At 45.1% G+C, this 14187-nt stretch overlaps 1 protein-coding gene across 1 annotated transcript in view; it reads right to left on the reverse strand.

Moving 5' to 3' along the window:
- Positions 1–14187, reverse strand: part of LOC309564394 (uncharacterized protein) — a 174413-nt gene that overhangs the window by 49257 nt on the left and 110969 nt on the right.

Here is a 14187-nt window from a genome sequence, read left to right on the forward strand (position 1 = left end):
AGCCGGTATCAATCAAATAAATGAAACCAAAGTGTTGGCGGTGCTCCCAGAATCCTCCTCACCTCCCCGGTCAGCAGGTAGATGATCTCCAGGGTGAGCTGTAATATCCTCTCCGTGTAGTTTGCCTCCATCGCTCCCAACTCTGTTCCATTCACTTCCTGAAACAATAGCAACCATCCCCCCCAATGCTCAGCATCATGGGTAAAAGGGAGGCTCCTCTGTGATTGAGTCTTCTCGGCCATTTTGTTGTAGTCCAGCAGACCTAAGGGAACTCAACGTATGGCAAAAAATGATGCTCAAACCTGGGGACCTTTAGTAATACCCACCAAAAATTGCCGTCAACTGAAAGCAGGATGAATCTCTAAGCCAGGGGTCTTCAAACTACGGCCCTCCAGTTGTTCAGGAACTACAATTCCCATCATGCCTAGTCATGTCTGTGAATGTCAGAGTTTTACAATGCCTCATGGGACTTGAAGTTCTGCAACAGCTGGACGGCCATAGTTTGCAGATCCCTGCTCTACATGTCCTCATATATGAGCTACAATAATATGGCTGCCCCCAGGAGCTTATTCTCAATGGTTACTTGGGATGAAGTTTGAGTTTAGCAGTGATGTTCTCCTTCTTATGGTTCCCTAAACGAACGGCTGTGTTTGGCTTGTTGACCCAAGTGAACCTCAGGCTTTATTTTTTTAATGAATAAATTGTTTTGAGGTAATCATGAGGCTTTGGCGCCCCCCCCCCTTTTTTTTTTTTTTTTTTTTTTAATTTTGTTGTTTCGAGTTGAAGATTTTTCCAATCAGATGCAGGCTGCTTAGTCTGAAGCATCTCCTGTAGTTGGCGTGAAGCCTGGGATCAACATCCTTGACTTCAAGGGGACTTTTCCTGCTTTACACGCACATGAACTTTAGCGGCATCCCAGTCTTAGTCCGTAGGGTTCAATATTGAGTTGGCCCACCCTTTGCAGCTATAACAGCTTCAACTCTTCTGGGAAGGCTGTCCACAAGGTTTAGGAGTGTGTCTATGGGAATATTTGACCATTCTTCCAGAAGCGCATTTGTGAGGTAAGGCACTGATGTTGGATGAGAAGGCCTGGCTCGCAGTCTCCACTCTAATTCATCCCAAAGGTGTTCTATCGGGTTGAGGTCAGGACTCTGTGCAGGCCAGTCAAGTTCCTCTACCCCCAAAACTCACTCATCCATGTATTTATGGACCTTGCTTTGTGCACTGGTCCAAATCATTTGGTGGAGGGGGGATTATGGTGTGGGGTTGTTTTTCAGGGGTTGGGCTTGGCCCCTTAGTTCCAGTGAAGGGAACTCTTAAGGCGTCAGCATACCAAGACATTTTGCTCCCAACAGTTTGGGGATGGTCCCTTCCTGTTCCAACATGACTGCGCAACAGTGCACAAAGCAAGGTCCATAGAGACATGGATGAGCGAGTCTGGGGTGGAGGAACTTGACTGGCCTGACCTCAACCTGATAGAACACCTTTGGATTGAAAAACCTCTGCACAAATTCCGTGTAACATAAAAAATTGCAAACCCCATCAACCTATTGCCCCTGCAAGGTCCATACAGACATGGATGAGCGAGTTTGGGGTGGAGGAACTTGATTGGCCTGCACAGAATCCTGACCTCAGCCCGATAGAACACCTTTGGGATGAATTAGAGTGGAGACTGTGAGCCAGGTCTTCTCATCCAACATCAGTGCCTGACCTCACAAATGCGTTTCTGGAAGAATGGTCAAACATTCCCATAGACAGAAATGAATATCAAAGCAAGAACAAAAATTCTTACATGTGAGCGCAATGAGTTTTGCATCTACTTTTTTGGCGTAACATCATCTTTTATATTTTACCAAACGATTGGGTATTATATTGTGTTTTTGTTTATTCAATTTCTTTTGAGGGTATTTTTTCACCCATAAAAATTGCGTTTAAAAACAACACTGCGCAAATATCATGTGACATAAAAAATTCCATAAGGCCCCTTTCACGTGGGCGCATGCGCTAAACAGAATCTCTCCACTGATCCCCGCTCACTCTGTAATCAGTTGCTGATTGCTTTGGGCTGATCAGGGTCCCACAGGCTGCACACTTGTTTGCTTCTCCCTGCTTTCTGGAAAGCTTCAGAACATCGGAGTTTGAGCAAAGCTAAGTGAGCAGTTTGAATATTTATGAGGTCCAAGCCAATCCCCATGGAGGCATGCTCAGAAGGTGGCTGAGGTGAACATAAATAGCCTGTGGCTAAATTAGTCAACTGTCTTGTCCAATAGGAGAAGCACCCAGCCTAGAGGGCTGCCGCCCTCCCAGGCAACCCAGCACTTCTATCAAGAGCTAATCAAGGCCCCAGCTACCTTAAGGCTGGAGGCCCCTACTCTTTGAGGATGTTCAAGCTAAGGAAGGGGGATTTCACCTAGGATCCAGTCTGGCGAGTCCACTAAGAAACTGCCTGCCTGACTTTGAGGGAGACATCCGTGTTCCCAGGGACTTGTGAAAGCAGGGTAGAATGCTGCTGTTGTTAACCTCCCGTTGCACAAAGACTGAGGTTCACCTGACCTGGTACACTGCTGTTGGTGTCCCAGTGCTGCCCAATCCCAGAGCCATTGCTAAAGGACTTTTCTAAGATGTATTAGTAGAAGATAAAAGGGCGTCCTCTTGCTATTGTTCTACACTCTAGTGCACGTGTGTCAAACACAAGGCCCACGGGCTTTATTCGGCCCGCCAAGCCATTTCATGTGCCCCTCAAACCCAGTGGGAAAGGTGGAAGTGAAATGTGGACAGTCAGTGAGAAAGAGATGAGCCGTGCACATTGAGCACAGCACACCCTTAAGCCCTGCATTCTGTATGTAGCGCACTACTCAACCCTGCACTCTGTACACAGCGCACCCCTGAACTCTGCACTCTGTACACAGCGCACCCCTGAACTCTGCACTCTGTACACAGCGCACCCCTGAACTCTGCACTCTGTACACAGCGCACTCCTGAACTCTGCACTCTGTACACAGCGCACCCCTGAACTCTGCACTCTGTACACAGCGCACTCCTGAACTCTGCACTCTGTACACAGCGCACTCCTGAACTCTGCACTCTGTACACAGCGCACCCCTGAACTCTGCACTCTGTACACAGCGCACCCCTGAACTCTGCACTCTGTACACAGCGCACCCCTGAACGCTGCACTCTGTATGTAGCGCACTCCTCAACCCTGCTCTCTGTGCACAGCGCACCCCTGAAGCCTTCACTCAATACAGAGAGGTGGAAGTGAAATGTGGACAGTCAGTGAGAAAGAGATGAGCCGTGCACACTGTGCACAGCACACCCTTAAGCCCTGCATTCTGTATGTAGCGCACTACTCAACCCTGCACTCTGTACACAGCGCACCCCTGAACTCTGCACTCTGTACACAGTGCACTCCTCAACCCTGCACTCTGTACACAGCGCACCCCTGAACTCTGCACTCTGTACACAGTGCACTCCTCAACCCTGCACTCTGTACACAGCGCACCCCTGAACTCTGCACTCTGTATGTAGCGCACTCCTCAACCCTGCACTCTGTACACAGCGCACCCCTGAACTCTGCACTCTGTACACAGCGCACCCCTGAACTCTGCACTCTGTATGTAGCACACTCCTCAACCCTGCACTCTGTACACAGCGCACCCCTGAAGCCTTTACTCAATACATAACGCACTCCTGGTATTTATTGCCCCGTTGAAATCGTACCACTGTGCAATTTGGCCACACCCACTGATCAATGCGGTTCGGCACGGGGGTTGGTTGAGTTTCTGCACCTATTCTCTGAGAAAAAAAAAAAAGAGTCCTGCATGAATGTATATAGTCTTACAGATACAACCTGCCCTTTAAAGACAACCATAACGCTGATGCGGCCCGCAATGAACTTGAGTCTGACACCCCTGCTCTAATGGGACCAGCCAAAGGGTCAGGGCTACATGTCTTTATTTACATTCTATTTTTTTTTTTTGTCTAATTGAGTAACCGTAGGTACTATATACCCCTTATTTATTCACATGGGGGGACCGTAGATATCTGAGGACCCCCTTCTTTTGAAGGGACCTTTCAGACTCCTCCCATATTCTCCCCATAGAGCAGGGGTAGGGAACCTATGGCTCGCGAGCCAGACGTGGCTCTTTTGATGGCTGCATCTGGCTCGCAGACAAATCTTTAATAAAGGGGGGCGTGTCCGGACGTGAGCCGGCTGGATGTGTAGTCCCAGAGCTCCGCCATGTCTACCACTCAATCCAGTGCCATCCGTGTAGCTGTGCCCGGTGCCAAGGAGATTTCTGCACCCATGGATGGTACACTGTGTGGGCTACCCACCGCTACCCTCAGTTAGTCTCTGGGTGACCAAATTGCCGCCCTACGGACCCCGCGACCTACTCGCGGTACCGCCGCCGGCACAAACCGACGTAGCCCTACATCGGTCGCGCGCCTGCTGCTAGGGGGGCGAGCGCGCCACCGCATCCACTCGGCATGGGGGAATCCGACACATGGGGCTGGCGGCTCCGATTGCCGCCGGCCACCCGCGATTGCTTATATATATAGGATCACAGGTCTCTATGATCACAAGCCCACCACCCCCTATACAGTTAGAAAACACCCCCTAGGCTCACATTTAACCCCTTGATCACCTCTAGGTTAACCCCTTCCCTGCCAGTGTCATCATTACAGTGACAGTGCATATTTATAGCACTGATTACTGCAGTAATGTCACCGGTCCCCCCCCAAAAATGTAAAAAATGTCAGTTAGGGGTCCGATCTGTCCGCCGCAATGTCGCAGTCCCGCTAAAAATTGCAGATCACCACCATTACTAGTAAAAAATAAATAGAAATGACATAAATCTTTCCTGTAGTTTGTAGATGTAATAACTTTTTGCCCAAAACAATCAAAATACGCTTATTGCGATTTCTTTTTTACCAAAAAATATGAAGCAGAAAACAAATTGGCCAAAAACGATGGAAACATTTGATTTTTTAATTTTTTTTTTTTTGGGAATGTTATATAGCAGAATGTGAAAAATATAGTTTTTTTTTTTCAGAATTGTCGCTCGTTTTTTGTTTATAGTGCAAAAAATAAAAATCGCACAGGTGATCAAATACCACCAAAAGAAATCTCTGTTTGTGGGGAAAAAAAAGGACGTCAATTTGGGTGCAGCGTCGCACGACCAGGCAATTGTCCATTAAAGTCACGCAGTGCCGAATCGCAAAAAATGGCCTGGTCATTAAGGGGGTCAAATCCTTCCGGTCCAGAAGTGGTTAACAGAAGTCAATGCAAGTCGCAATGAAACTGGAGAAAAAAAAAAAAAAGTAGTGCAGGAACCTTTTTTTAATGTCGCTGCGTCTCAAGTTGCAACAATTTGAACGGTTCCATTGCCGGCAATGGGGGTGCGACTCGTCATGCGATTTTGAAACTGTCAAAACACATGAGGAATCGCACTGGTGTGAACCAGGGTTAGAGGCAGCACACATACACTTGTATACTCTTGTGTTAGGCACACCGTTAACCCCTTGATTGCCCTCCTGACCACTCCCGTCACCCAGCCAGTGTCATTATTACAGTGTATAGTACTATCACTGATCAATGTATTAGGGCCACTAGCGACATCAGTGTCAGTTAGTGTCTCTCAAAGCCAAGTGTCAGTTAGCACTAGATTTCCCGCCACACTATCGCAGTAACACTCATAGGCGTGCACAGGGGGGGGGGGGGGTGCCAAGTGTAAGGGACAAAAAGAGGGCGCGCCGATCTTCTGCATTACCAAAATGGAAATGATGCAATAGGTTGGGCTGAGGTTAAAAATTCTAATGAAATAGGAGGAATTCTACTCACAAACATGTGAAGAGCATATCGATCCACACATGGCCCCAAAGTACCCAGATCACCAGGACAGTGTCCAGCATGCCAGAGGACCTTCCAAACGGCTGACGCGTTTCCAGGGGGGGGGGGGTCCCTTCTTCTTCTTCTTCAGAGGTGTGCCTGCGCACACCCTAATCACTCTGTACGGTGCCGATTCCCCCTACTGCCCGGGCTTCCCCCCCTCTTGTTGGCGCGATTTTACCGTAATTCTGACTGGACTTGCAGTAATGCCTATGTCTATGGACCTCAAAACCCACCAAAGTTGGAGCAAAGTAGTGCAGGGACTTCTTTAGGCCCCTCACACTTATGCGACCTAAAAGTCGCGCATCTTTACCACAATTTTTCAAAAGTTTTGATGCGATTTTGCCACGATTCTGACTGGACTTGAAGCAATGCCTATATCTATGGACCTCAAAACCCATGAAAGTTGGAGCAAAGATGTGCAGGGACTACTTTAGGCCCCTTCCAAACTTTTGCGACCTAAAAGTCGCGCAATTTTACCAAAATTTCTTGATGCAATTTTGCTATGATTCTGACTGGACTTGCAGTAATCCCTATGTCTATGGATCTCAAAACTCACCACAGTTGGAGCAAAGTAGTGCAGGGACTTCTTTAGGCCCCTCACACTTATGCGACCTAAAAGTCGCGCATCTTTACCACAATTTTGCCACAATTTTACCGCAATTTTTCAAAAGTTTTGCCACGATTCTGACTGGACTTGAAGCAATGCCTATATCTATGGACCTCAAAACGCATGAAAGTTGGAGCAAAGATGTGCAGGGACTACTTTAGGCCCCTTCCAAACTTTTGTGACCTAAAAGTCGCGCAATTTTACCAAAATTTTTTGATGCAATTTTGCTATGATTCTGACTGGACTTGCAGTAATGCCTATGTCTATGGATCTCAAAACTCACCACAGTTGGAGCAAAGTAGTGCAGGGACTTCTTTAGACCCCTTACACTTATGCAACCTAAAAGTCGCACATCTTTACCACAATTTTTCAAAAGTTTTGATGCGATTTTGCCACGATTCTGACTGGACTTGAAGCAATGCCTATGTCTATGGACCTCAAAACCCATCAAAGTTGGACCAAAGTAGAGCAGGGACTTCTTTAGGCCCCTTTCACACTTATGTGACCTAAAAGTCGCATACTTTTACCACAATTTTGCCGCAATTTTACTACAATTTTTTTATGCGATTTTGCCGCAATTTAGCCTAGACATAAAGCAATGCCTATGTCTATGGACCTCAAAGCCCACCAAAGTTGGAGCAAAGTAGTGCAGGGACTTCTTTAGGCCCCTCACACTTATGCGACCTAAAAGTCGCGCATCTTTACCACAATTTTTCAAAAGTTTTGATGCGATTTTGCCACGATTCTGACTGGACTTGAAGCAATGCCTATATCTATGGACCTCAAAACCCATGAAAGTTGGAGCAAAGATGTGCAGGGACTACTTTAGGCCCCTTCCAAACTTTTGTGACCTAAAAGTCGCGCAATTTTACCAAAATTTTTTGATGCAATTTTGCTATGATTCTGACTGGACTTGCAGTAATGCCTATGTCTATGGATCTCAAAACTCACCACAGTTGGAGCAAAGTAGTGCAGGGACTTCTTTAGACCCCTTACACTTATGCAACCTAAAAGTCGCACATCTTTACCACAATTTTTCAAAAGTTTTGATGCGATTTTGCCACGATTCTGACTGGACTTGAAGCAATGCCTATGTCTATGGACCTCAAAACCCATCAAAGTTGGACCAAAGTAGAGCAGGGACTTCTTTAGGCCCCTTTCACACTTATGTGACCTAAAAGTCGCATACTTTTACCACAATTTTGCCGCAATTTTACTACAATTTTTTTATGCGATTTTGCCGCAATTTAGCCTAGACATAAAGCAATGCCTATGTCTATGGACCTCAAAGCCCACCAAAGTTGGAGCAAAGTAGTGCAGGGACTTCTTTAGGCCCCTCACACTTATGCGACCTAAAAGTCGCGCATCTTTACCACAATTTTTCAAAAGTTTTGATGCGATTTTGCCACGATTCTGACTGGACTTGAAGCAATGCCTATATCTATGGACCTCAAAACCCATGAAAGTTGGAGCAAAGATGTGCAGGGACTACTTTAGGCCCCTTCCAAACTTTTGCGACCTAAAAGTCGCGCAATTTTACCAAAATTTTTTGATGCAATTTTGCTATGATTCTGACTGGACTTGCAGTAATGCCTATGTCTATGGATCTCAAAACTCACCACAGTTGGAGCAAAGTAGTGCAGGGACTTCTTTAGGCCCCTCACACTTATGCGACCTAAAAGTCGCGCATCTTTACCACAATTTTGCCACAATTTTACCGCAATTTTTCAAAAGTTTTGCCACGATTCTGACTGGACTTGAAGCAATGCCTATATCTATGGACCTCAAAACGCATGAAAGTTGGAGCAAAGTAGTGCAGGGACTTCTTTAGACCCCTCACACTTATGCAACCTAAAAGTCGCACATCTTTACCACAATTTTACCGCAATTTTTCAAAAGTTTTGATGCGATTTTGCCACGATTCTGACTGGACTTGAAGCAATGCCTATGTCTATGGACCTCAAAACCCATCAAAGTTGGACCGAAGTAGAGCAGGGACTTCTTTAGGCCCCTTTCACACTTATGTGACCTAAAAGTCGCATACTTTTACCACAATTTTTCCACTATTTTACTACAGTTTTTTTTTTATGCGATTTTACCGTAATTCTGACTGGACTTCCAGTAATGCCTATATCTATGCACCTCAAAACCCACCAAAGTTGGAGCAAAGTAGTGCAGGGACTTCTTTAGGCCCCTCACACTTATGCGACCTAAAAGTCGCACATCTTTACCACAATTTTTCAAAAGTTTTGATGCGATTTTGCCACGATTCTGACTGGACTTGAAGCAATGCCTATATCTATGGACCTCAAAACGCATGAAAGTTGGAGCAAAGATGTGCAGGGACTACTTTAGGCCCCTTCCAAACTTTTGCGACCTAAAAGTCGTGCAATTTTGCCGCAATTTTACTACAATTTTTTTTGCGATTTTGCCGCAATTTAGCCTAGACATAAAGCAATGCCTATGTCTATGGACCTCAAAGCCCACCAAAGTTGGAGAAAAGTCATGCAGGGACTTCTTTAGGCCCCTTTCACACTTTCGTGTGAAACTAAAGTTGCGCATCTTTACCACAATTTTGCCGTGATTTTACCGCAATTTTTTGATGCGATTTTGACTGGACTTGCAGTAATGTCTATGGACCTCAAAACCCACCCAAAGTTGGACCAAAGTAGAGCAGGGACTACTTTTGGCCCCTTTCACACTTTTGCGACCTAAAAGTCGCACAATTTTACCACAATTTTTTTTGCCACGATTTTGACTGGACTTGAAGCAATACCTATGGACCTCAAAATGCATTAAAATTGGGCCAAAGTAGTGCAGGGGCTACTTTGAAGTCCTTGCGACTTGAAGTCGCACAGATATAAACGGTGCTCGTTGGAAATCATGGAGCACGACTTGTCACGTGACTTTGCAGTCCCAAGACGCACAAGTGTGAAAGGGGCCTTAAAGTTGTTGTTTCAACTTGAAGTCGCAGAGATATGAACGGTACTCATTGGAAATCATGAATTACGACTTGTCATGCGACTTTGCAGCCCCAAATCGCAGAACATGTGGCACAAGTGTGAAAGGGCCCTAAGGGTTATGCGGCCGAATCTGACATTTCAGTGTTTGCTGGATGCCGGAGAGGTAAAGAGTTGATGATATCTCTGTGCCCGAAATCCTGGGACAGAACAGATACCGATTCTCCATTTTAGGCCCCTTTCACACTTGTTCGACTCGTCCTGCGATTTGGGGCTACAAAGTTGCATGACGCAAGTCGCACTCCATGCTTTCCAATGAGTACCTTTCATATCCACACAATGACTTCAAAGTAGTCCCTGGGACGATTTTTTATATGTTTTGATGTCCATAGACATAGGCATTGCTTTAAGTCCAGTCAAAATTGCGGTAGAATCGCAGCAAAAAAAATTTAGCAACTTTAAGGTCGCACAAGTGTGAAAGGGGCCTTATCAGTCATTACATGATGGCATGATTGTCTGCTCTCACGGCCGAATGTTCGTTTTTCGAAAATGAGTTAGAATAGTTTATGGCCAGCATAAGTCTACATTTCCACTAGTGTGACTAATCAATGGCACCCATTCCCATCTATGCGACTTTGAAAATCAGCGACCTCGAAACAGTACCTGCACTACTTTGATGCAACTTTTTGATGTGACTTTGATCCAGGGAGTGTAAAGTTGGATTAAAGTCGCATCAAAGTCGCACTCTAAATCACAATAGTAGAAACGTGGACTAAAGCTCCGTTGCACTAGTGCGACTTGTCATGTGACTTTGGACACACAAAGTCGCATGACAAGTCACAGCCCATTGATTTCAATGGCACCTGTTCCCATCTATGCGACTTTTGAAAAGGTACCTGAGCTACTTTTGATGCGACTTTGATCCAGAGACTGCAAAGTTAGATTAAAGTCGCACTCTAAATCGCAATAGTGGAAACGAAGACTTAGGCTCCGTTTCCACTAGTGCGACTGGTTGTGCGACTTGACACATGTCAAGTCGCATGACAAATCAAAACCCATTATATACAATCAGGACCGTTCTAACTGCTGCGACTTGAGTCGCAGTGACTTGAAAAAAGGTTTTTGCACTACTTTTGGGCGACTTCAGTGCGACTTGTCCCTCATAGAAGGAAGACGCACTGAAGTCCCCAGAAGTAGCCGCAAACAAGTTGCGCAACTTTGTAACCACAATAGTGGAAATGTAGCCTAAAGCTCAGTTTCCACTAATGTAACTTGTCCTGCGACTTTGGACACACAAAGTTGCATAACAAGTGACAGCTCATTGATTTCAATGGCACCCGCTCCTATCTATGCGACTTTGAAAATCAGCGACCTTGACAGGTTACCTGCACTACGTTGATGCAACTTTTGATGCGACTTTGATCCAGGGAGAGTAAAGTTGGATCAAAGTTGCATCAAAGTCGCACTCTAAATCACAATAGCAGAAACGTAGACTTAAGCTCAGTTTCCAATAGTGCGACTTGTCATGTGACTTTGGACACACAAAGTCGCATGACAAGTCACAACCCATTGATTTTAATGGCACCCGTTCCCATCTATGTGACTTTGAAAAGGTATCTGTGCTAACTTTTGATGAGACTTTGATCCAAAGTGTAAAGTTGGACCTGAGTTGCACTCTAAATCGCATTTATGCGAACTTAGACTAAAGCTCATAGGCTAATGCGACTGATCCAGAGAGTGTAAAGTTGAATCAAAGTCGCACTCTAAATTGCAAAAGTGTAAACAGACTAAAGCTCAGCTTCCACTAGTGCGACTTGTCATGCGACTTTGGACAAGCAAAGTCGCATGACAAGTCACAGCCCTTAAATTTTAATAGCACCCGTTCCCATCTATGCGACTTTGAAAAGGTACCTGCACTACTTTGATGCAACTTTTGATGAGACTTTTAACCAGTGTGTAAAGTTGGATCTGAGTTGCGCTCTAAATCGCATTTGTGCAAACATAGACTAAAGCTCCGTTTCCACTAGTGTGACTTGTCATGCGACTTTGGACACATAAAGCCACATGACAAGTCACAGCCCATTGATTTCATTGGCACCCGTTCCCATCTATGCCACTTTGAAAATCAGCTACCTTGAAAAAGGTGCCTGCACTACTTTGGTGCGACTTTGATCCAGAGAGTGTAAAGTTGGATCAAAGCTGCACTCAAAGTCGCACTCCAAAGCCGCACTCTAGCCTAGTAGCTACATTTCCACTAGTGCGACTCTTAAGTTGTGCGATTTAGAGTGCGACTTTGAACGCAGCTTTGATCCAATTTTACACTCTCTGGATCAAAGTTGCATCAAAGTAGCGCAGGCACCTTTTCAAAGTCGCTGATTTTCAAAGTGGCATAGATGGGAACGGGTGCCAATTAAATCAATGGGCTGTGACCTGTCATGCGGCTTTATGTGTCCAAAGTCGCATGACAAGTCGCACTAGTGGAAATGGAGCCTAAAACTCATTACTCACATGTAATGAGCAATAGACATGGATCCGTATCCTTCTAAACTTTCACAAATGTTCCTTTGTACCTTATTTCTTTCTTATGTTGTGTCGGTCACATGACCCTCCTCCCCCCCTCTCTCTCTCTCTCCCTCTCTCCCTCCCCCCTTCTCTCTCTCCCTCCCCCTCTCTCTCTCTCCCTTCCCCCTCTCTCTCGGAAGAAGCTGCTGACCTAAACGAGGCTATGAAGGCAGGAGTAGATCATGGTGAAGGATAGGAGGGATGGTGGGGATAGAAGAGGGATGTGAAGGATGGGAGGGACGGGGGGGGGGGGGATAGGAGGGATGAAGGGGGGGGGATAGGAGGGATGGGGGTGGGACTGGGCAGGTCTGGGCATGCCTATCTAAGAAAGGCAGACAACCTTTTCAGGAAGTGATAGACAGATTAGCAAATTCAGATAAAGGGAGATAGCGTTGTCGGAGAAGAACAGGAAGAAGCTGGTTGTCCAGCTTAGATAAGACTTTCTAAGCTACACAAGCAGCTAGCCAGAAAATGAATAATATCAAAGATAAATATATTTAACATACTGTTAATAGGAAAAAATTCCTTTTCGACTGGCGTTTCCCTTGAACTATGGTCAATAAATATATGGGCACCTTTAAATTTCCATATAAATCATCTGCATACTATGATGGGACATGGTGCCGAGAAACACCAAACATCTCAACCTTCTCACTAAGGTTTAACTAAAATATTCCATGTGGGGTTGGCTGACCTCTTAGACCTCATCTTTATTGTACAATTGTTTTACAGACATAATAATAATTTATCCCACAACACTCCACCATTTGTTTTTCAATGGCCACAAGTCATTTGTATTCTCCGATGGAGAATCTTCTTCTGGGCGGGAAGATGGCTTCTCACCAGTGTGAACTTTCATGTGCCTATCACGGTTCCCTTTATCTGAGAAGCACTTTCCACACTCAGAACAGGGAAAGGGTCTCTCACCGGTGTGAACTCTCTGATGTCTTTTCAGATTTGATTTCTCGGCGAAGGCCTTCCCACACTCCGAACACGAGAAGGGCTTTTCCCCGGTGTGAGTTCTCAGGTGCCGAAGATGTTCGGTTTTCTTTGTGAAGCTCATTTCACAATCGGAGCAGGAGAAGCGTCTTTCACTGGTTTTGATAGTCCCGAGTACAACCAGGTCATGGGTTTCTTGGAGTGTGTTTTCACAATTATGAAAAGGATGTAAATTATTGGTTGAAGGTTCCTCTGGATTAGGAGGATCTCTTGAGTTCTCTGCACTGTGAAAGCTTGGTTGGACATTTGGGAGAATAGTAAGCAATTTATTTTTGGGCTCCTCAGAATTAAGGTGATCTGTTGATCTTACCATGTGATTAGGTTTGTGATTTATACTTTGGGTAACCATGCTTACTCCTGGAGAACACTGTACCGTGCCATTATAATCTGAAGATAAAAGAAGATGTCCCTCAGAGGTATTCCAGATTTTGTGTCCTCCTGGTGGAAATATATATTTTTTTTACTATAAAAATAATAATAGCATGTTCATTGTTCAGGCTTTGCAATCAGTCATGTTGGTCTATACGTCAACTGTTTCTAAGATCGCTAATACAGAATAAGGTACAGCATTAACAACAAAAGGCTGGAAGTCAGATAAGGTGACATTTTAATGAGGAGAAGAGATGGACCTTTCATATAGTGTACAGTATCTCCTCCTCATTTGTTGGGAACATGACGTTATATTGAGAAATGGAGATGGACCTTTCATATGGTGTACAGCATCTCCTCCTCATTTGTTGGGAACATGACGTTATATTGAGGAATGGAGATGGACCTTTCATAGGGTGTACAGTATCTCCACCTCATTTGTTGGGGACATTATATTGAGGAATGGAGATGGACCTTTGATGTGGTGTACAGTATCTCCCCCTCATTTGTTGGGAACGTGACGTTATATTGAGGAATGGAGATGGACCTTTCATATGGTGTACAGTATCTCCTCCACATTTGTTGTGAACATGACGTTATATTGAGGAATGGAGATGGACCTTTCATATGGTGTACAGTATCTCTGCATGAGATGTGGTATACAGTAGGTACACCGAATACATTTCTATCATATCATAACAAGTCGATTTAATTCTTTCAAAGGATAGCACACTCTGTCTAAAAATTTGTGTGACAGTCTGCTGATTTTTCACAATTTTTGATCAATCCGCATACCT

Source organism: Pelophylax lessonae (genome assembly GCF_965119305.1).
Source record: "Pelophylax lessonae genome assembly, chromosome: 9".
Lineage (NCBI taxonomy): Eukaryota > Metazoa > Chordata > Amphibia > Anura > Ranidae > Pelophylax > Pelophylax lessonae.